The 24,230-nt window shown below is 48.3% G+C and overlaps 1 protein-coding gene across 1 annotated transcript in view; it reads right to left on the bottom strand.

Annotated features, from left to right (window-relative positions):
- Positions 1 to 23,542, bottom strand: part of SLC29A4 (solute carrier family 29 member 4) — a 122,033-nt gene extending 98,491 nt beyond the window's left edge. The window contains exon 1 of the mRNA XM_069985334.1: positions 23,325 to 23,542. The gene's annotated coding sequence lies outside the window, so the exon portion shown is untranslated. The remainder of the gene's footprint in view (positions 1 to 23,324) is intronic.
- Between the last annotated feature and the right edge of the window lie 688 nt (positions 23,543 to 24,230).

Genomic DNA, 24,230 nt, shown 5'->3' on the forward strand with positions numbered 1-24,230 from the left:
CAGACCGCAGACCAGCCAGGACGGTCCCCCCCAGTATAGTTACAGGGCCGGAGTGAGCTTCGGGCACGGAAAGGCTGTAATACACCATCCCGGAAGCTCACAGCTGCAGCCCCTCGGTGCCTGGATTCTCTCCTGCTCGGCGGCCATGTGACATTGCGCTGCAGAGCAGGAGAGAATCCAGGCACCGAGGGGCTGCAGCTGTGAGCTTCCGGGAGGGTGTATTACAGCCTGTCCGTGCCCGGCCCTGTAACTATACTGGGGGGGACCGTCCTGGCTGGTCTGCGGTCTGCTGCAAGGTCAGTGGGAGCGGACGCCCAGCTCACTCCGGCCCCGTAACGGGGGACCAGCCTGCCTCTACCGCGCTTCTCCCTGTGCCCCACATCAGCTCCCCCCCCATCACCCCAGCCTCTCTCCCCCTGTCACCCCAGCATCTCTCCCCCCTGTCACCCCAGCCTCTCTCCCCCTGTCACCCCAGCATCTCTCCCCCCTGTCACCCCAGCATCTCTCCCCCCTGTCACCCCAGCCTCTCTCCCCCCGTCACCCCAGCCTCTCTCCCCCCGTCACCCCAGCATCTCTCCCCCCTGTCACCCCAGCCTCTCTCCCCCCTGTCACCCCAGCCTCTCTCCCCCCTGTCACCCCAGCCTCTCTCCCCCCTGTCACCCCAGCCTCTCTCCCCCCTGTCACCCCAGCCTCTCTCCCCCCTGTCACCCCAGCCTCTCTTCCCCCTGTCACCCCAGCCTCTCTCCCCCCTGTCACCCCAGCCTCTCTCCCCCCTGTCACCCCAGCCTCTCTCCCCCCTGTCACCCCAGCCTCTCTCCTTCCTGTCACTCCAGCCTCTCTCCCCCGTCACCCCGGCCTCTCTCCCCCTGTCACCCCAGCATCTCTCCTCGTCACCCCAGCGCCTCTCTCCCCGTCACCCCAGACACTCTCCCCCCTGTCACCCCAGCCTCTCTCCCCCCTGTCACCCCAGCCTCTCTCCCCCCTGTCACCCCAGCCTCTCTCCCCCCTGTCACCCCAACCTCCCTTCCCCCTGCCACATCAGCTTCTCGCCGTCACCCCAGCTTCTCTCCCCCGTCACCCCAGCCTCTCCCCACTGTCACCCCAGCCTCCCTCTCCCCTGCCACATCAGCTTCTCCCCACTGTCACCCCAGCCTCCCTCCCCGTCACCCCAGCCTCTCTCCCCCCCTGTCACCCCAGCCTCTCTCCCCCTGTCACCCCAGCGCCTCTCCCCGTCACCCTAGCCTCTCTCCCCCCTGTCACCCCAGCCTCTCTCCCCGTCACCCCAACCTCCCTTCCCCCTGCCACATCAGCTTCTCCCCGTCACCCCAGCGTGCCCCCCCTTGTCACCCCAGCATCTCTCCCCCCTGTCACCCCAGCCTCTCTCCCCTGTCACCCCAGCCTCTCTCCCCCTGTCACCCCAGCCTCTCTCCCCCTGTCACCCCAGCATCTCTCCCCCTGTCACCCCAGCATCTCTCCCCCTGTCACCCCAGCATCTCTCACCCCCGTCACCCCAGCATCTCTCCCCCCCGTCACCCCAGCATCTCTCCCCGTCACCCCAGCCTCTCCCCACTGCCATCCCAGCCTCTCCCCACTGTCACCCCAGCCTCCCTCCCCCCTGCCACATCAGCTTCTCCCCGTCACCCCAGCGTGCCCCCCCTTGTCACCCCAGCATCTCTCCCCCTGTCACCCCAGCCTCTCTCCCCCTGTCACCCCAGCATCTCTCCCCCTGTCACCCCAGCATCTCTCACCCCCGTCACCCCAGCATCTCTCCCCCCCGTCACCCCAGCATCTCTCCCCGTCACCCCAGCCTCTCCCCACTGCCATCCCAGCCTCTCCCCACTGTCACCCCAGCCTCCCTCCCCCCTGCCACATCAGCTTCTCCCTGTCACCCCAGTGTGCCTACCCCCCCCCCTACCCCCAGCTTCTTCGCTGCCCTACCTGTGTAATGTCTGACATCAGAGAGCAATAGCCTGTACTCTCCTCGTGTGTGTGTGTGTGTGTGTGTTGTGTGTGTGTGTGTGTGTGTATATATATACTGTATATATATGATAGTACAGGATATTGCTCGCTGGTATCACTGGTGTCCGCAGTGTCACACATTACACAGGTAGAGGAGGTGTATGTGTATGTATATGTATATATGTGTATATATATATATATGCAAAAAAGGGGTCCGTGGAGCCTCAGTTACGAGTCTCAAAACACGGGAATAGCCAGATTTCCCTCTCTCCAGAGAAGGAAGCCCAGATATCCCTCTGGAGAGAGGGATATCTGGCTATTCCCGTGTTTTGAGACTCGTAATCCTTTTTTGCATATTCAAATTTTGTATGGGACAATCAATGGAGACTCGTAAATGAGTACTCCATTGGAATTTTTCACTGTTCTCCCTGAGTTCAGTGATTGTTGTGTTTTGTTGGAATATATATATATATATATGTATAGATATAGAAAGGTAGAAAACTGCAGCACTCCGGATAAATTCAAAAGAATGTGGTTTTTATTTTCACCCAAAAACTTGCGACGTTCCGCTGAGAGCTTTATTAAGCAGTGTGCCAGCGAGAGCGAAACCTTGCAAGTTTTTGGGTGAAAATAAAAACCACATTCTTTTGAATTTATCCGGAGTGCTGCGGTTTTCTACCTTTCGATAAGTTTGGCACGACTGGTCCCTTGTGCTTAGCGCTCGGCACCAACGTGTATTACATTTGTGGAGTGCTGCAGGACTTTGCCCATATATATATATATATATACACACCTCCTCTACCTGTGTAACGTGTGACACTGCTGATACCAGAGAACAATAGCCTGTACTCTCCTGTATGTGTGTGTATATAATATATATATATATTCAGTGGTACCTTGGTTTAAGAATAACTTGGATTAAGAGTGTTTTGGTTTAAGAGCTCAGTTTTTCAAAATTGTGACTTGGTGTAAGAGCATTGCTTTGGTGTAAGAGCTCCCTATACTGGGTGGAAGCGAGTGGAGGAGGGGCATGGTCTGCATAGCGGGGTCTACAGCCCTGTACTCTGACCCAGGAAGTCTCCCTCACCTTCCAAATCATAGCAGATCCACTTCAGGCTGGGGCTTGCATCAGGGGACAGGACTGTGGAGGTAATCTCATACCTCCCAACTTTTGCAAAGAGCAAAGAGGGACATGTGCGCCGTGGTCCCCATAGCCACGCCCTCATAGCGACCCTCCATAGCCACGCCCCCATAGCAACACTCCATAGCCACGCCCCCATAGCAACCCTCCATAGCCACTCCCCTAGTCACCACATGCTGCTGACTGAATAGTGCCTTATACAGTATCCAATCCCGCCAAAAATGCCCTATATAGTATCCAATCCCCCATTATAGTGCCCCACATAGTGTCCAATCCCCATATAGTGCCCCACATAGAATCCAATCCCCCACATAGTGCCCCACATAGAATCCAATCCCCCATATAGTGCCCCACATAGTATCCAATGCCCCCATATAGTGCCCCACATACTAGCCATTGCCCCCATATAGTGCCCCCACATAGTAGCCAATCCCCATATAGTGCCCCACATAGTAGCCAATCCCCCCATATAGTGCCCACATAGTAGCCAATGCCCCATTTATGCCCCACATAGTAGCCAATCCCCCATATATGCCCCACATAGTAGCCAATCCCCCATATATGCCCCACATAGTAGCCAATCCCCCATATATGCCCCACATAGTAGCCAATGCCCCCATATATGCCCCACATAGTAGCCAATCCCCCATATAGTGCCCCACATAGTAGCCAATCCCCCCATATAGTGCCCCACATAGTAGCCAATCCCCATATAGTGCCCCACATAGTATCCAATCCCCCATATAGTGCCCCACATAGTAGCCAATGCCCATATAGTGCCCCACATAGTGGCCAATCCCCCCACATAGTAGCCAATACCCCATATAGCGCCCCACAGAGTAGCCAATACCCCCCATTAGTGTGGCCCCAGCGGAAAAAAAACAATAAACCAGTAACTCACCTGTCCTCCGGTCCCAGCAGCTCCTCTCCCGGCAGAGCGCGCACTCCCGTCATCCTCCGGGGCGGGCAGCGGGGTACAGAGTCACTGACTGCACCGGAAGTGATTCCTGATAGAGGCTGCAGGTCACTTCCCGCACAGTCAGTGTCTGTATACCCCGCTGCCCGCCCCGGAGGATGACGGGAGTGCGCGCTCTGCCGGGAGAGGAGCTGCTGGGACCGGAGGACAGGTGAGTTACTGGCTTATTGTTTTTTCGCTGGGGCCACATATAATGCGGGACATGGGGGGCCGTTCCGGGACCGCGGGACAGCACCCCGAAAACGGGACTGTCCCGCGAAATCCGGGACGGTTGGGAGGTATGTAATCTCTCCATAGCTGTAACCTCTCTCTCCCCAGACAGAGAGCGCTGCTATACTGTGCCCACATCTGTCCTACTCATTCCTTCCTGCTCCCTGCAGTCTCTGTCCGCCCTTGTGTTTCCCATTCTCTTCATTACTGTACAATAACTTATAATATCACAGATTCTGCTGTTTCTGAATGTTTGTTTCATCTGTTTTACATGTTATTCAGAATAATAAATCAATATTTTTGGGGGGTGGAACCAATTGTCTGCATTTCTATGATTTCTTATGGGAAAATTTTGCTTTGGTTTAACCCTTTGAGGACCAGGCCCAAATGACCCAGTGGACCGCGCAAATTTTGATCTTAGTGTTTCCGTTTTTCCCTCCTCCCCTTCTAAGAGCTCTAGCACTCTCAGTTTTCTATCTACAAGCCATGTAAGTGCTTGTTTTTTACAGGAATAGTTGTACTTTGTAATGGCATCATTCATTTTACCATAACATGTACGATGGAATTCCAAATATATTATTTATGAAGATATAAATTGGTGAAATCGCAAAAAAGAATGCAATATGGTAACGTTTGGGGGGTTCCTGTGTCTACGTAATGCACTATATGGTAAAAGCGACATGATACCATTACTCTATAGGTCAGTACGAACACAACCATATGCAGGTTTACGCAGATTCTATAATGTTATATATTTTTTTTAAATGAAATCCTTTTTTTTTGGCAATTAATTATAATAAAATGGGACTATTGTGACGCTTATAACGGTTTTATTTTTTCACCTACGGGGCTGTATGGGGTGTCATTTTTTCCGCCATGATCTCTAGTTTTTATTAATACCATATTTGTGAAGATCGGACGTTTTGATCACTTTTTATTAATTTTTTTATATATATAATGTAACATAAAATCGGTAATCCGCGCACTTTTTTCCCTCTTTTCGTGTACGCCGTTTACCGTTCGCAATGACGCTTGTTATATTTTAATAGATCGGACAATTACGCACGCTACGGTATATTATATGTTTATTTGTTTATTTATTTTTATATGTTTTATTTATATAATGGGAAAGGGGGGTGATTTCAACTTTTATTGGGGGAGGGGTTTTGGGGTAGTGTGTTAGTGTTTTTAACTTTTTTTTTTTTACACATTTGAAGTCCCTTTGGGGGACTTTTACATTCACTACTTGGATTTTTACACTGATGATTGCTATGCCATAGGCATAGCATTGATCAGTGTTATCGGCGCTCTGCTCATTGAGCCTGCCTGTGCAGGCTCAGTGACCAGAGCGCCGATCGGACCGCACGGAGGCAGGTGAGAGAGCTCCGGCGGCCCGTTTTACCGATCGGGACCCCCGCAGTCACACTGCGGGGGTCCCGATCGGTAGGTGACAGGGACTCCCCCCTGTCACTTACACTTAAACGCCGCGGTCGCGCCGCGATCGCGGCGTTTAAGGAGTTAATGACACGCGGCAGCGCGATCGCTGCAGCGGGTCATTACCGGTGAGGTCCCGGCTGCGGATTGCAGCCGGCCCCCCCCGGCTATGAAGCGCGCTCCGCTCCGGAGCGCGCTTCATAGCGGGAGAAACACCCAGGGCGTACAGTTACGCCCTAGGTCGTCTGGGGACAGACTTCCATGGCGTAACTATACGCCCTGGGTCGTCTAAGGGTTAAGAGTGGATTGGGATTACAAGCGCCGTCCCGGAACGAATTTTGCTCGTAATCCAAGGCCCTACTGTATATATATATATATCATAAAAATCAAAGTCTGTCTGTCTGTCCTTCTGTCTGTCTGTCTGGAAGTCTATAGAGGACAGACAAACGCCTGAACCGTTTGACCCCAAATTTGGCACACAGATACATTGGGTACCCGGGAAGGTTATTGCGAAGGTCCCGTCCCCGCCCGATGTACAGGAGGGGAGGGGGAGGGGGACGAGCGCCCCATAGAGATGAATGGGAAAATCTCCTCACTGCAAACACAGGTGATATAATTAGCTGCAGCAGACACGGCAGTTGGAGCCTTAGCAACCAATAGGATTACTGCTTTCATTTTCACAGGGAGCAATGGTTGCTAGGGAAGCTGCCTCACAACATCCACAGTAATAACTGGTAGACCCCCTACTCCATCTGTACAGTACATGTATATACAGGACCCCCTACTCCATCTATACAGTACATGTATATACAGGACCCCCTACTCCATCTATACAGTACATGTATATACAGGACCCCCTACTCCATCTATACAGTACATGTATATACAGGACCCCCTATTCCATCTATACAGTACATGTGTATATACAGGACCCCCTACTCCATCTATACAGTACATGTGTATATACAGGACCCCCTACTCCATCTATACAGTACATGTATACAGGACCCCCTACTCCATCTATACAGTACATGTATATACAGGACCCCCTACTCCATCTATACAGTACATGTATACAGGACCCCCTACTCCATCTATACAGTACATGTATATACAGGACCCCCTACTCCATCTATACAGTACATGTATATACAGGACCCCCTACTCCATCTGTACAGTACATGTATACAGAACCCCCTACTCCATCTATACAGTACATGTATATACAGGACCCCCTACTCCATCTATACAGTACATGTATACAGGACCCCCTACTCCATCTATACAGTACATGTATATACAGGGCCCCCTACTCCATCTATACAGTACATGTATATACAGGGCACTACAGGTATACCAAACTGTGACTGGGTAACACTGCCACACCAGACCTGACCAATACCGCCATACTGTGACTGGATAACACTGTCATACCAGACCTGACCAATACCGCCACACTGTGACTGGATAACACCATCATATCAGACCTGACCAATACTGCCATACTGTGACTGGATAACACCGCTATACCAGACCTGACCAATACCACCATGCCGTGACTGGATAACACCGCCACACCAGACCTGACCAATACCGCCATACTGTGACTGCATAACACTGTCATACCAGACCTGACCAATACCGCCATACTGTGACTGGATAACACCGCCATACCAGACATGACCAATACCGCCATACTGTGAATGGATAACACCGCCACACCAGACCTGACCAACACCGCTATACTGTGCTGGATAACACTGTCATATCAGAACTGACCAATACTGCCATACTGTGACTGGATAACACCGCTATACCAGACCTGACCAATACCACCATACCGTTACGGGATAACACCGCCACACCAGACCTAACCAATACCGCCATACTGTGACTGGATAACACCACCACACCAGACCTGACCAATACCGCCATACTGTGACTGCATAACACTGTCATACCAGACCTGACCAATACCGCCATACTGTGACTGGATAACACCGCCATACCAGACATGACCAATACCGCCATACTGTGAATGGATAACACCGCCACACCAGACCTGACCAATACCGCTATACTGTGCTGGATAACACTGTCATATCAGACCTGGCCAATACCGCCATACTGTGACTGGATAACACTGCCATACCAGACCTGACCAATACCGCCATACTGTGCTGGATAACACTGTCATACTAGACCTGACCAATACTGCCATACTGTGACTGGATAACACTGCCATACCAGACCTGGCCAATACCAGCAAACTGTGACTGGGTAACACCGCCACACCAGACCTGACCAATACCGCCATACTGTGACTGGATAGCACCATCATATCAGACCTGAACAATACTGCCATACTGTGACTGGATAACACCGCTATACCAGACCTGACCAATACCACCATGCCGTGACTGGATAACACTGCCACACCAGACCTGACCAATACCGCCATACTGTGACTGGATAACACCGCCATACCAGACATGACCAATACCGACACACTGTGACTGAATAACACTGCCATACGGGTAAATACAACCCTGCAGGTATACAGGACACTACAGGTATACAGGACCCCAAAACTATACACTACAGGTCCTCCACCAACTCTATACTATAGTTATATAGGACCCTCAAACTATTCACTACAGGTATACAGGACCCCCGAACTATATACTACAGGTACACAAGACCTCCACCAATTATACACTACAGGTATCCAGGACCCTCAAACTATAAACTACAGGTATACAAGACCTCCACCAACTATACATTACAGGTATACAGTACCAACTATATACTACAGGTATACAGGACCCCCGAACTATACAGTACAGGTATACAGGACCTTCACCAACTGTACACTGCAGGTATACAGGTCCTCCCTCAACTATACACTACAGGTATACAGCCCCCCCTCAACTACACACTACAGGTATACAGGACCCCCCCAACTATACACTATAGGTATACAGCCCCCCCAACTATGCACTACAGATATGCGAGACTCCTAAAAACTATACATTGTGGGTATACAGAACCCCTCCAACTATGCACTACAGGTATACACTAATTCCACTGATGAACTCAGATGAAACAATACCTTTAGCTTGGCCTCCTGGGCACCTTAGAACAGATCTAATTAACACACTGACACTTTATACCCGGGCAGCGCCGGGTACATTTTCTAGTATTATATATAAATACACACACACACACACACACAAACACACACACACACCACCTCTACCTGTGTAATGTGTGACACTACTGACGCCAGAGAGCATTAGCCTGTACATACATGTGTGTATATATATATATATATATATATATATATATATATATATATATATATACACACACCTCCTCTACCTATGTGCATGCGGGGGATGGGTAGTGAGAAGTGAGTGAGGTGAGTGGGCGAGCTGTATGCAGGTTTAGGTGTATTAGGAGGTTCTGCAGCAGCTGAGGTGCATTATGGAAGGCTAGGGACATGCTTCTTCTATGTGTACTGCTGTGCAGACAACAGCAAAATGGCGCTGCCCAGCAGTAAACATAGTATCACCTTTCCCCTCTTTGTTCTCCTGTGAAAAGAGGAGGGAGGTGATGATGTCACAGCAGTTGAACAGGGACTGCCTCTTCTTTTCAGCATTCAGCTTTCAGGCTGCATTTACCAGCAGTTTCCTGGTGGAGCTCCCCCTGGTGGCCATCACTGGGAAATAGGAAAAATTAGATTGTTAATTTTTCATATTTCCTTACATGTAAAAAAAATGAAAAACATCTAAATTAACAAAAAAACAAAAAACAAATTCAGTTTTAACACTTCAAATTTTTTTTTTTACTTTGCCACACATTCCCTTTAATGTACAAAAAAAACATAAAAAAACACTACATTACACAAAATAAAGTTTTACACTACACCACTACACATTTACATACCCCATATACCAGTCCCCATATAAAGATGGCCCCCAGGGTGTTTTCGGCGGCAGAGGCATACGCTATTATTGCCTCCGACACCGGAACAGCCAGTGAGGATGAATGGGGGGATCCTTCTTTCCTCCACTCACCCTCATCATCCTCATAATCCAGTGACGTGTCTAGAGGTAGCATAGCGTACGCTGCCCCCCAGACACGTCTTTTCCGCCAGTACCTTCCCAATAAGAGATGACAGTATGGCGTGAAATTCTACAAACTCTGTGAGAGTACCTCAGGGTACACTTACAGATTTAGGGTACGTGCACACTGCGGAATGGCAAAGGATAACCCTTTGTGCATTCCGCAGCTGGCACCTGCCGGCGGACTGATGCAGGTGCGCGTCTCCACCCGTGTCATAGACTCAATTCTATGCACAGGCGGATTCCGTCGTCCCTCCAAAGAATGAACACGTTCATTCTTTGGACAGAGGGCGGAATCCGCCCGTGCATAGAATGGAGTGTGACACAAGCGGAGAGGCGCGCCTGCATCAGTCCGCTGGCAGGTGCCAGCTGCGGAATGCACAAAGGGTTATCCTTCACCATTCCGCAGTGTGCACGTACCCTTACAGTGTATGAGGGAAGGGACAGCCGAATCCAGCTCCCAGATGCCCCCCATCCTCCTAGTTACTGGGAAGATCGTTCGGGAACTGATCTTCCCACTGCTGGATAAAGGTTACCACCTGTACGGGGATAACTTTTATACCAGCACCCCCTCTTCCGGTCCCTCGCTGCCCAAGCTACAGTAGCTTGCGGCACGATCCGAAAATATCAGAAGCAGTAATAAAGCCCTAATAATTAGCAGCCACGGAGCGGACCCAGCGCTTCTGGATATGAAGGACCCCGTATCGCACCAGGCAACATTTTCCAGGTGACATCCCCCCACACTGGAGAACGGGAGACCCCAGAAGAAGTGCAAAGTGTGGTGTAACAGGGGGATCAGGAAAGACACCATTTTCCAGTGTGACACCTGTCCTGATCGCACCGGCCTCTGCATACTGGATCGCTTCAAGGCGTACCACACGTCATTGGGGTTCTACATTTTCTAAATTCTGTCCCTTATTCCTATTTCAGGGGTCAAGTTGATCTGGGGATTATTCTGATTGCCAATATGGAGTCGGGAAGGAATTTTTTCCCAGTGATGAGGCTACTGTCGTCTGCCTTATGAGGATTTCTTGCCTTCCTCTGGATCAACACAGGTTGAATTTGATTGACTTCTGTCATTTTCAACCTTATAAACTAATAATTGGCTTAATACCCCCAAATAAATTAAAATTGTCCCTTTTCCCCAGCTAAGTAGGTATGGCCGCCATTCCCATTAGAGGAAGCCATGATGCAATTACAAAGCCTCTGTACGGCCAGGACAGTGGAAACACCCCACAAGTGACCCCATTCTGGAAACTACACCCCAAAAGGAATCTAACAAGGGGGGCAATGGGGATATGGACCCCTGGTGATGGGCACATTTGTGCTGTGAAAATGAAAAAAATTGTATTTTTATTTTCACAGCACATGTTCTACACATGTGCCCGTCACCAGTGGGGTCCATATGCTCACTGCATCCCTTGTTAGATTCCTTATCGGGTGTAGTTTCCAGAATGGGGTCACTTTGGTGGCTTGCCCTGTGCCCTTATGGCCCATTATGTCCACATGTGGGGTATTTTCGTACTCATGGGAAATTACTCTACACGTTTTGCATTAATTTTCTTTTTAACCCCTTGTGGAAATGGAACAAATCAAGGCTAGACCAACATTTAGTGTAAAAAATTTTTAATTTTTACACTAAATCATTGCTCTTGTCTTGATTTTTTCATTTTCACAAGGGGTTAAAAGATAAAAAAAAAAAACACAAAATGTATAGAGCAATTTACCCTTAGTACAGAAATACCCCACATGTGACATAAAGTGCCATGCGGGTGCAGGGTAAGCCTCCAAAGGGACAGAGCGCCATTTGGCTTTTGGAGGCTAGATTTGGTTGGAATAGATTTCGAGGGCCATGTTGCATTTAAAAGGCCTCTGTGTTGCCAAGACAGTTAAAACCCTCCATAAGTGACCCCGTTATGGAAACTACACCCCTCAGGGAATGTAACAAGGGGTGTAGTGAGCATATGGACCCCACTGGTGACGGGCACAAATGTGGAACAATGTGGCGTGAAAATAAAATATAAAATTTTTTACACTAATGTTGGTTTAGCCTTGAATTTATCATTTTCACAAGGGGTTAAAAGAGAAAACACACAAAATGTGTAGAGCAATTTCCCCCGAGTTCGTAAATACCCCACATGTGGACATAAAGCGCCATGTGGGTGCAGGGCAAGCCTCCGAAGGGAAGGAGCGCCATTTGGATTTTGGAGGCTGGATTTGGCTAGAATGGATGATGAATGCCATGTCGCATTTACAGAGCCCTCGTGCTGCCAAAACACTGGAAATGCCCCACAAGTGACCCCATTCTGGAAACTACACCCCTCAAGGAATCTAACAAGGGGTGCAATGAGGATATGGACCCCTTGATGACGGGCACATTTGTGCAGTGAAAGTGAAAAAATGAAAATTTTCACTTTCACGTCACATTGTTCCACATTTGTGCCCGTCACCAGTGGGGTCCATATGCTCACTGCACCCCTTGTTAGATTCCTTCAGGGGTGTAGCTTCCAGAATGGGGTCACTTGTTGGGGGTTTCCAGTGTCTTGGCAGCACGAGGGCTCTGTAAATGCGACATGGCCCTTGAAATCCATTCCAGTGCAGTTTTCTAAATGGTGTCCCTTTTAGGGGTGTTTTTTATGTTTTGGCACCCCAGAGCCTGTCAACCTGAAGTGGTACGGTCAAAAATGACCAAATAAAACAGAGGCGTTGAAATTCACTAGGCGCTCCTTTATATCTGAGGTTTGTGGTTGCGTCAAATAGCGCAATAGGGCCACATAGATTACAATAAAATCTCTGCACAGAAAATTAAAATTTTTTAATTTCTTACACACTTAGCTTTTATTTCTGTGCCTTCCCTAAAGGGTTAAAAAAATTTCTGGATGTGCTTTTGCAGAGTTTAGGGGGTGCAGTTTCTGAAATGGGGTGCTTTGTGGGGCTTTCTAACACACAGTCCCCTCAAATACACTTCAAACCTGAACAGGTCCCTAAAAAAATCTGATTTTGAAAATTTACAGAAAATTTGGAAATTTGCTGCTAATGTTTTAAGCTTCCTATTGTCTAAAAAAAATGAAAAATAGTTTAATAAATGCCACCAACATAAAGTACCTATGTAAAAACAAAAAGAAAAAAACGCACTTTGGGAACGGTGATGTTCCTATGGTTGAAACAGGACTCTAGGAAATAAAACTCTAGGAAATAAAACTCTAGGAAATAAAACAGGACTCTAGGAAATAAAACACTCACAATTGGTGAGTGGTGAAGCTTCACCACTCACTGCAGATCAACGCCCAAGAGATTAATAACACAATTCTGTCGGGATCGCTACACCCTCCGGAGGATCCAAGTCACCAGTCCAACATGGAAATGCATAAAAAAAAAGAAAAATTGGGGAGCGATCTATTCTCTAGCAACCAACATTTAACCTTGATATGCTTGAAGTAAGTGGGTTACTCACGTCTCGGAGGGGAGATTGGTCAAACTCCCCCCCGCCGCCAGGAAATCTCGTAGCCGCAATACAGCCAGTCGATGTTGCACTTCTCAATGCACTTCTCAGTGAAGGACAGGATTTCTCCCCAGATCTTCTATGCACAGCATATTGAGTCTTCTATCGTGCTTTACAGCTAGGACCGGAGCAAATTCTTCGATCACAGTGATTTGAAGATAAATTCGGTCATAATATTAAAACAAAAAATTTGTTGTTTTAATATTATCACCGAATTTATCTTCAAATCACGAAATTTCCTGGCGGCGGGGGGGAGTTTGACCAATCTCCCCTCCGAGACGTGAGTAACCCACCTACTTCAAGGATATCAAGGTTAAATGTTGGTTGCTAGAGAATAGATCGCTCCCCAATTTTTCTTTTTTTTATGCCTTGCCAACATAAAGTAGACATGTTGCTTATGCAATTAAATATATAATTTATGTGGCATAACCATTTTCTGTATAAGCAGAAAAGTTTCAAAGGTGGAAAAATGCAATTTTTCACAATTTTTCACATTATTTTGGATTTTTTCATAAAGATTCGTTATAAGTATTGACTCCAATTTACCAGAAATGTAAAGTACAATATGTCACGAGAAAACAATCTCAGAATCAGCTGGATAGGTAAAAGCATCCCGAAGTTATTAATGACTAAAGTGACGCAGGTCATATTCATAAAATTTGCCTCGGTCCTTAAGGCCATTTTAGGCCCGGTCCTTAACCCATAGCTGCACCAGGACGTTATTTAACGTCCTCGTGCCGCTATGGGAGTTCAGAGGGGGGTCGCGCGGCGACCACCCTCTGAACTGCCGCGATCCCGGGTGCCGCGAGTAGCCCGGGCTCGCGGCTATTAGCGGGCACGGTCCGATCGCCGTGCCCGCTAATTAAGTACTTAGAAGCAGCTGTCAAAGTTGACAGCTGCTTCTAAATACTTGCGGTTATACATCCCTGGTGGTCTAGTGGGGGATCGCCCCCCTGCGGCGCGATTGCGGGGGGGCGATCCCTGCATCCATACCGGGCCGGGGTCTGCTCCGTAATGGCGCTGATCCCGGCTCGGCATTCTATTGCTTTTGGCTGCAGCAGCCAAAAGTAATAGAACACCGATCTCATGGATTCATGCAGTATAACTATACTGCATGGATCTCTATGAGAGATCAGAGTGCATATACTAGAAGCCCCCCAGGGGGGCTTCTAGTATATGTCTAAAGTAAAAGAAAAAAGTATTTTTAATAACACAAAACCCCCTCCCCTAATAAAAGTCTGAATCACCCCCCTTTCCCCATTTTATAAATAAAAATAAATAAATAAATTAATAAACAAACATGTTTGCTATCGCCGCGTGCGTAATCGCCCGAACTATTAATTAATCACATTCCTGATCTCACACGGTAAACGGCGTCAGCACAAAAAAATCCCAAAGTGCAAAATTGCGCATTTTTGGTCGCATCAAATCCAGAATAATTGTAATAAAAAGCGATCAAAAAGTCCTATATGCGCAATCAAGGTACCGATAGAAAGATCACATCATGGCGCAAAAAATGACACCTCACACAGACCCATAGACCAAAGGATAAAAGCGCTATAAGCCCGGGAATGGAGCGATTTTAAGGAACGTATATTGGTTAACAACGGTTTGAATTTTATACAGGCCATCAGATACAATATAAGTTATACATGTTACATATCGTTTTAATCGTAACGACTTGAGGAACATGCATAACAAGTCAGTTTTACCCCAGGGCGAATGGCGTAAAAACACATTTCCCCCAAATAAAAGAAATGCGTTTTTTTTTTCAATTTCACCACACATATAATTTTTTTCTGGTTTCCCGGCACATTTTAGGCAAAAATTACATCTGCCTTAGCAAAGGACAATTAGTTGCGCAAAAAATAAGGGCTCATTTGGGTCTCTAGGTGGAAAAATGCAGGCGCTATGGCCTTATATACACGAGGAGGGAAAAACGAAAACGCAAAAATGAAAACTGGCTGTGTCCCCTAAGGGTTAAGGGGTTAAATATACATGGAATACACATAAAAGGGCACCAGCCCCACCCACTCATTAGCATAAAATAAACAAAACCTGCAACAACTAATAAAGTGCATCAAAACAATTCAAAAACATATGTCACACAATAGGTTGGACGCTGGCAGTACATAAATATAAGTAGAATACAGATTTGTACATGATATACATATTAAAACAATGTGAAAAGCAGGGATGTGTGAATCCCCATAGGTGCCGTGACGAGGTACAACAGCCCGGCAATAGAGTTTGTAGTGAGGAAAGCCATGCCTCCAATGTTAGATGGAGACCATGTGATCAGATTAGACCAATCAGAGGTGGAGGTGTGCATATGTAATCTAGTGCCTATAAATTATAATATATTTTTCAAGTACAGCCTCCAGGCCTCCCTTGAACTTATTTAATGAATTAGCCATGACATCATGTGGTAGAAAGTGCCACAGTCTCACCACTCGTACAGTAAAGAATCCCTGTCTGTGCTAATGGTGAAACCTTATTTCCTCTAGACAAAGAGGATGCCCCCTTGTCATGGTTAAAGACCTAGGTGTAAAAAGACCACTACAAAGATCTCTGTACTGTCCATTCATATATTTGCACATTGTAATAGGATCGCCCCTAAGATGTCTTTTTTCTAAACTAAATAGCCCCAAGCTTAATAACCTGTCTTGGTACTGTAACCCACCCATTCCCCTAATGACTTTGGTCGCCCTCCATTGCACCCCCTCCAGTTCAGCCAGTATTCCATATGTGGTCTGACCAGTGATTTTTAAAAAGTTAAAACTATGTTCTCATCTTTATCATCTATGCCTCTTTTAATGTATCCTATGATTTATTAGCCTTGGCACCGCTGCCTGGCACTGATCACTTAAGTTGAGTACACAAATACACAACATCCACGGCCTCCCCCAGGTCCAGTCTATAACTGACCTTGTCATAGAAGCCGATCAGATGAGTCTGACAGGACCGATCCCTCATAAATCCAAACTGGTGTTGTTATTAGATTATTTTCATTAAGATACTCCAATATAGCATCTCTTACAAAACCCTCAAATACTTTACCCATCATGCTAGACTTACAGGCCTATAGATTCCAGGATAACTTTTTGACCTCTTCTTAAATATTGGTACCACGTTAGATATCTGCCAATCTTGTGGAACAATCCCTGTCATAGAATATTTTAAAGAGTCACTGTTGTTAAATTTTTTTTTGCAGAAATCAATAGTCCAGGCGATTTTAAGAAACTATTTAAATTGGTTTATTAGGCAAATCTGCCATTATGTGCATTCAAAAAGACTTTTTCCAGGTCCCCCCCCCCTCCTCTCCTTTCTGTCATCCACTGCTTAGAATGAGAAAATCTCAATCAGACGGATCCTGTCTGAGCTATGGAGAGGGGAGGGGGAGGAGAGACGGAGGAGAAATGTCAGCAGCAGAGAGCAGAGAACAAAGGATTACACAACGGTGGAGCTATTCAGAGGTCAGATAGGTCAGTGGTGACATCATAGGAGAGAGCCCAGTGAGGGAGAGCTTCAAGCTGCTTTTTCAGGATAAAAATTCATTATCCGGCTAATAAACCCAATTACAAAGTTTCTTAAAATCGCCTGTACTATTGATTTCTGCAAAAAAAAAATGTTTAATGACAGTGACACTTTAAGTATTAGAAATAAGGGTCTGTCTAACAAAACTCTGGGATGAAAATTATTCACAATTAAACACAAAAGTTCTGCGTGAAAATTATATTTAATAATTCTCATCAGAAATGTCATCTCATATAAATTTCACAACAATCAACAATATCCACTAGGAAACCCACTACTAACCATTATACCAAACACAAAAAACATGGTTAAAAAACTCCATAAAAATATTTTTTAATTAATGATCCCCTAAAACAGGGGTGGGGAACCTTTTCCATGTCGAGGGCCGGTCGGGCCTTAATAAAATCATTCGAGGGCCGCACTCAATGTTATACCGTGCGCGGCAGTTAGTAGCGGGGGTTTGCAGCACCCGAACAAGGCAAAGTATTGTTCCCCTAATGCCCCTGCTATTGTAGTTAACCCTCTGTGATGCCCCTTGTACCTGATTTGAATCCTTAGTGATGCCCCTGGTAGCCTAGTTAACCCCCCAGCCATGTCCCTGGTGGCCTAGTTAACCCCCCCCAGTCATGTCCCTGGTAGCCTAGTTAACTCCTCAGTCATGTCCCTGGTGGCCTAGTTAACCCCTCAGTCATGTCCCTGGTAGCCTAGGTAACTACTCAGTCATGTCCCTGGTAGCCTAGTTAACTCCCTCAGTCATGTCCCTGGTGGCCTAGTTAACCCCCCAGTCATGTCCCTGGTGGCCTAGTTAACCCCCATGTCCCTGGTAGCCTAGTTAACTCCTCAGTCATGTCCCTGGTGGCCTAGTTAACCCCTCAGTCATGTCCCTGGTAGCCTAGTTAACTCCTCAGTCATGTCCCTGGTAGCCTAGTTAACTCCTCAGTCATGTCCCTGGTGGCCTAGTTAACCCCTCAGTCATGTCCCTGGTAGCCTAGTTAACTCCTCAGTCATGTCCCTCGTGGCCTAGTTAACCCCCCCAGTCATGTCCCTGGTAGCCTAGTTAACTCCTCAGTCATGTCCCTGGTGGCATAGTTAACTCCTCAGTCATGTCCCTGGTGGCCTAGTTAACTCCTCAGTCATGTCCCTGGTGGCCTAGTTAACTCCTCAGTCATGTCCCTGGTAGCCTAGTTAACTCCTCAGTCATGTCCCTGGTGGCCTAGTTAACCCCCCCAGTCATGTCCCTGGTAGCCTAGTTAACCCCCCAGTCATGTCCCTGGTGGCCTAGTTACCCCTCCCCCCCAGTCATGTCCCTGGTAGCCTAGTTAACCCCTCAGTCATGTCCCTGGTAGCCTAGTTAACTCCTCAGTCATGTCCCTGGTGGCCTAGTTAACCCCCCCAGTCATGTCCCTGGTAGCCTAGTTAACCCCCCAGTCATGTCCCTGGTGGCCTAGTTACCCCTCCCCCCCAGTCATGTCCCTGGTAGCCTAGTTAACCCCTCAGTCATGTCCTTGGTAGCCTAGTTAACTCCTCAGTCATGTCCCTGGTGGCCTAGTTAACCCCCCCAGTCATGTCCCTGGTAGCCTAGTTACCCCCCCCCAGTCATGTCCCTGGTGGACTAGTTAACTCCTCAGTCATGTCCCTGGTGGCCTAGTTAACCCCCCCAGTCATGTCCCTGGTAGCCTAGTTAACTCCTCAGTCATGTCCCTGGTGGCCTAGTTAACTCCTCAGTCATGTCCCTGGTGGCCTAGTTAACCCCCCAGCCATGTCCCTGGTAGCCTAGTTAACCCCCCAGTCATGTCCCTGGTGGCCTAGTTAACCCCCAGTCATGTCCCTGGTAGCCTAGTTAACCCCTCAGTCATGTCCCTGGTGGCCTAGTTAACCCCCCCAGTCATGTCCCTGGTAGCCTAGTTAACCCCTCAGTTATGTCCCTGGTGGCCTAGTTAACCCCCCCAGTCATGTCCCTGGTGGCCTAGTTAACCCCCCAGTCATGTCCCTGGTGGCCTAGTTAACCCCCCAGTCATGTCCCTGGTAGCCTAGTTACCCCCCCCCCCAGTCATGTCCCTGGTAGCCTAGTTACCCCCCAGTGTCTGCCCCAAATGAAAAAAATAAACATCCCACTCACCTTTCCTCCGCTCCCACGCTGTCCAGGTCCTCTTCTCCCTCCTCTCTTCTGTGCCGGTCTTCTCCTGCAGGCGGCGCGCGATGAAATGACGTCATCGCGCGCGGCCCGCAGGAGTCAGAAGACGTGCGCCGCTCTGCGCCGCGCTGGTGAGGCAGGAGCCGGCATACAACACATCTTCCTGTGTCTGTGCCAGCTCCTGCCTCACCAGCGCGGCAAACGTCACAGGAGGGCAGGAGACAGAAGATGTGCACCGCTCTGAGGGGAAGGAGCCGGCACTTACAGCATCCTCCTGGCAGCTGTCACAGACACAGGAGGATGCAGTGTGTGTCGGCTCCTTCTCCTCCAGAGCGGCGCATGTCACAGGGGAGCCGCGGGCCACATCCGGAGGTGTCAGGGGCCGGATGCGGCCCGCGGCCGGAGGTTCCCCACCCCTGCCCTAAAATATTACAATATCATAATAAATACTGTGCAAAAAGAGATCCTATATAGACACTACACCACCACATATATACATATCTGTGGACCAAGATTTTTTTCTACGGATCCTCTGATAGAAATCAATGGGATCCGCTATTTTTTTACACATGGTAACCAGTTTGGCATCCGTATTTCCGTAAAAAAATACGGATGACTCATAGGTCGTAAAGTTGTGTTTTTAAGCAACCACAACCAGGAAGAAGGAACAGCAGAAGCACATGTGCTTGCAAACAGAAAGAGGATTACCTAATTAATTAACAGTAAAGCAAACCAGAAATGGCAATATGGCTGACAAGCGATTACATTACTTTTTTTTAGGGGTTGGGCATACTGGTGCTAGTTTTTTTTAAACTACTCAACTTTATTAAATAGTATTGTGCAGTAAGTAAAAAAAAAAACGGATTTACAGAAATACGGATGCCCAATCTGTATTTTTTAGCAGATTGTACGGGTGGATAGCGGGAGGACCCTACGGACTTGAAAACAATACTGGATGTGTGAATAAGGCCTTAGGCAGCAGAGATTTATGTCATGTCACCTGTTTAGAATAGAATTCTCCTCTGAGTATACAGTAGAGAAGAATGTATTTAGTAGATTGGCTTTTTCATCATTCCCCTCCACCCAGATTATTTATGAGGGGACCAACATTTTAATAATTAGTCTCTTAATATTTATATAGGTGATGAACATTTTAGGATTCTTTTTAATTTCTGAAGCAATCAGTGATCATATGCCTTATGCTATGTTTACACGAGGTGATTATTGGCCCGATCTTATGATTAACGATTTCAAAGTAACGATTTTTTTTATAACGATCAGTGTTTAGATGGAACGATATATCGTACAGAAAATTCGTTTTGCGATCGCTTAAGCCTATCTCACACATAGGTAAAATCAGTGAACGACTGTTTACACGGAATGATCGGCGATGTTTTTGAGAACGTCGAACGACGATTTAAGAACATGATCAAAATGAACGATTTATCGATCGTTCGACGCGTTTACACGTGCGATTATTGTTCGAATTCGATCGTTATCAGAAAAATTCGCCCGATAATCGTTCCGTGTAAACGTAGCATAATGGCATGTTTACACAGAAAGATTATCTGACAGATTATCTGCCAAAGATTTGAAGCCAAAGCCAGGAACAGACCATAAACATAGATCAGGTAATAAAGGAAAGCCTGAGATTTCTCCTCTTTTCAAATCCATTCCTGGTTTTGGCTTTAAATCTTTGGCAGATAATCTGTCAAATAATCTTTCTATGTAAATGGACCCTTAGGGGTCGACCGAAGCGGCGGCGGGGGTGGCGATCGGAGCAGCGGCGGGGGTGGCGATCGGAGCGGCAGCGGGGGGGTGGCGATCGGAGCGGCAGCGGGGGGGGGGGCGACCGGAGCGGCAGCGGGTGGCGATGAGAGCGGCGGCGGCGGCAGCGATGAGAGCGGCGGGGTTGGCGCAGGGGGCTGCGGATGAGCGGGGGGCCGGGCTGCGAGCGGGGGGCCGGGCAGCGGGCACGCGATCGCAAAACGATTTTTCCATACGATATATCGTACCGTCTAAACGCTGATCGTTATGAAAAAAAATCGGTACTCCGACATCGTTAATCGTACGATCGGGCCAATTATCGCTTCGTGTAAACGCACCATTATGCTGGGTATGCTGGGCACGGAATGATTATCGCGCGAATTTGCACGATAACGATCAAATTCAAACGATAATCGTACGTGTAAACGCGGCGAACGATCGAACGACGAGCGAGAAATCGTTCATTTTGATCATTTAACAGGTTCTTAAATAATCGTTCCTCGTTCGCAAAAAATTCGTAGATCGTTCCATGGAAACCGCCGTCACGCGATAGTCCGCCCGCCCGCAGCCCCGCCCGCAGCCCGGCCCCCCGCTCATCCGCAGCCCCCTGCGTCGGCTCGATCGCCACCCCCGCCGCGGCTCCGATCGCCCCCGCCGCGACCATACTTTACCTGCTCCGCGTAGCAGGTCTTCCACATCCCCAGCTTCCCTCTTCAGTCCACTGATTGGCTGAAGAGGGGAGCCGGAAATTTCAAACGGGTCCTCTTCAGCCAATCAGTGCTCCTCTTCAGCACTGATTGCCTGAAGGGGAGCCGTTTGAAATTTCCAGCTCCCCTCTTCAGCCAATCAATGCAAGGCAGCACTGATTGGCTGAAGAGGAGCCGTTTGAAATTCCCGGCTCCCCTCTTCAGCCAATCAATGCACGGCAGCACTGATTGGCTGAAGAGGGGAGCCGGGAATTTCAAACGGCTCCCCTTCAGCCAATCAGTGCCGGCGGGGGCGATCGGAGTGGCGGCGATCGGAGGGGGGGGGCGATCGAAGCGGCGACGGGGGGGCCATCGGAGCGGCGGCGGGGGTGGCGATCGGATCGGCAGCAGGGGGGCGATCGGAGCGGCAGCGGATGGGCAATCGGAGCGGCGGGGGTGGCGATCGGAGTGGCGGGGGTGGCAATCGGAGCGGTGTGGGTGGCGATCGGAGCGGCGGGGGTGGCGATCGCAGCGGGGGGGGGGGGCGTTCAGAGCGGTGGGGGTAACGATCGGGGTGGCGCAGGGGGCTGCGGTTGAGTGGGGGGGGCGGGCTGCGGGTGCGCGATCGCAAAACGATTTTTCCGTATGATATATCATACCATCTAAACGCTGATTGTTATAAAAAAAATCGGTACTTCGAAATCTTTAATCGTACGATCGGGCCAATAATTGCCTCGTGTAAACTTAGCATTAGTTCTTTGAGCGGAGAGCAGCGGCAGTGGACAAGCGCGCGCCCTCTCCATTCACTTACAGCAGCATCTTGCTCAGTGTGAACTGGCCCTTAGTGGTAAGGCCAGTAAGAATTGCACTTGACTGCTGAGGGAAGTTATGATGGCTCACAACCTGTAAACAAACACTTTTATTTTATTTTATTTTAGGACACACCCTGTTTTTTTTTAAATCTAGAACCACCATGGCTGCTTCACCCAGCTATATGTATATATTACATATATAGTATGGTGCTCAGAAGCACCGTTATCTGGAGCTCATGAGCTGCCTGTGGCCTATGCACATTACAAGAAAGCTGTGAGTTGGGCGTATTTCCTTCTCCAGACCTGACAGCTAAGGTGACAAGGGCCAAAGCGTCTTGCAATACTATACATTTCTTGTAAAGCTATAATGTGACGGTCACATAAGATGGTATATTGCCCACATCACTATAACAGCCAACACTACCTCCCTTTCCCATACTGCTATCTGATGGTTTCCATCTTCTGCTGAAAAAATAGGGCGTGACTAAGCTAGCTCCACATTCTGCTTTACGGCGCTCACACGGCACAGAAGGATTATAGGGTACTATTATACTGTACACATCCAGCAGACCTCTCATACATCAACCAAAGCATATGGGAAATGCCCACTATATAGAGATATGTCACTATATGTCACTATATAGAGAAACCCAACAAACACTAGAGATAAAAGAAACAAGCAAAACTTCAAAGCCCAATAGAGAGGAGCCCAGTATTATATGGTGACTGGCCTGACCCCCTCATACACAACCAGCACACAGCCCCCCACACCTCTGCATGGATAACACCCCATCCCCTCACCGCAGCCCGGTACGTGCAGCAGGGGACACAGCCATCTGTTGAGCCACGCCAACATGTTAGGGCGCCATCACCTGCACTTCTCTCACAACATGGCTCGTCCTGTCATACACGTAGGAGCCATCAATTGCTGAGAAGATTTCATTCCTACTCAGGCAGCCGATAAAACGTGTGGAGACGCGATCGCACAGGTGCTGACGATCCGGGGACACGTCCCTCACGGTGACAACCATCATCTTACCCCCAAGCTCCAGGACAAAGGACAGCGCCGAGAATCCGGTCAGTCAGAGCTGCTGAGCGCACCACAGCAGGACAGGGAGGCAGAAAGCATCATGCGTCCCAATCCCGCCTACCAATATTCTCCCTTCAAAGATCACTGCAGAGCTCCGGCCCTCCTTACTGGCGGAAGCCATGCACAATCCAGGCGAAGTGAGCGCCCGGGGGCAATGAGCTAAAACCAGCCACCTGCAGCTAATGGAGGGATAGAGAATAAAGGGTCTGCTGATAGCTAAGAGGACGGCAGTGGACAGTGTGTGGGGGGAGCACGGGGCTATTAGCACCTTATGTAATATGTGCTGTGGACATAATCTCTGACAGACAGCTGCCATAGCACACTGAAGAAAAACACTGTCTTTTCTTTGAGAGAAAACACCACACTGAGGATATCAAGCATCCAGGAAGAGAACAGATCTTCCCCTACACAATGGACTCTTCAGCTCAGAAACAAGCTGCCAAATAGAGACCACAAACTTTTCCTCAACCGCCCTTATCTAATAGGGCCATTGCTTTATTACTGATATACGGAGGAAACTAAATAAATGTGTTATAAATCGTTATAAATAAAGGGCTTAGATTGATAGAACATAATATATATAAATGAGGAACATTTATAAAATTTTGAAAGATTTTTTTCTAAAGCAGAAGTCGGAGTCGGTATATTTTTTCCAACTCTGACTCCATGACTTCAACTTCACAGCCCTGGTCCCAGGTTTCAGCAGACCCTTGGGTGACAGAGCCTAATAGGCTCCTTTTCAGTGCAACCCATGCGCTGGCAGTAAAACAGCAGAAACTACAGACACCAAGGGGGACATTTATTAAGACTTAGATTAGGTGCTACCCCCCAATCAGTGGCGTAGCTATAGGGGTC

The sequence above is a fragment of the Dendropsophus ebraccatus genome, chromosome 9 (assembly GCF_027789765.1).
Source record: "Dendropsophus ebraccatus isolate aDenEbr1 chromosome 9, aDenEbr1.pat, whole genome shotgun sequence".
Classification (NCBI taxonomy): Eukaryota; Metazoa; Chordata; class Amphibia; order Anura; family Hylidae; genus Dendropsophus; species Dendropsophus ebraccatus.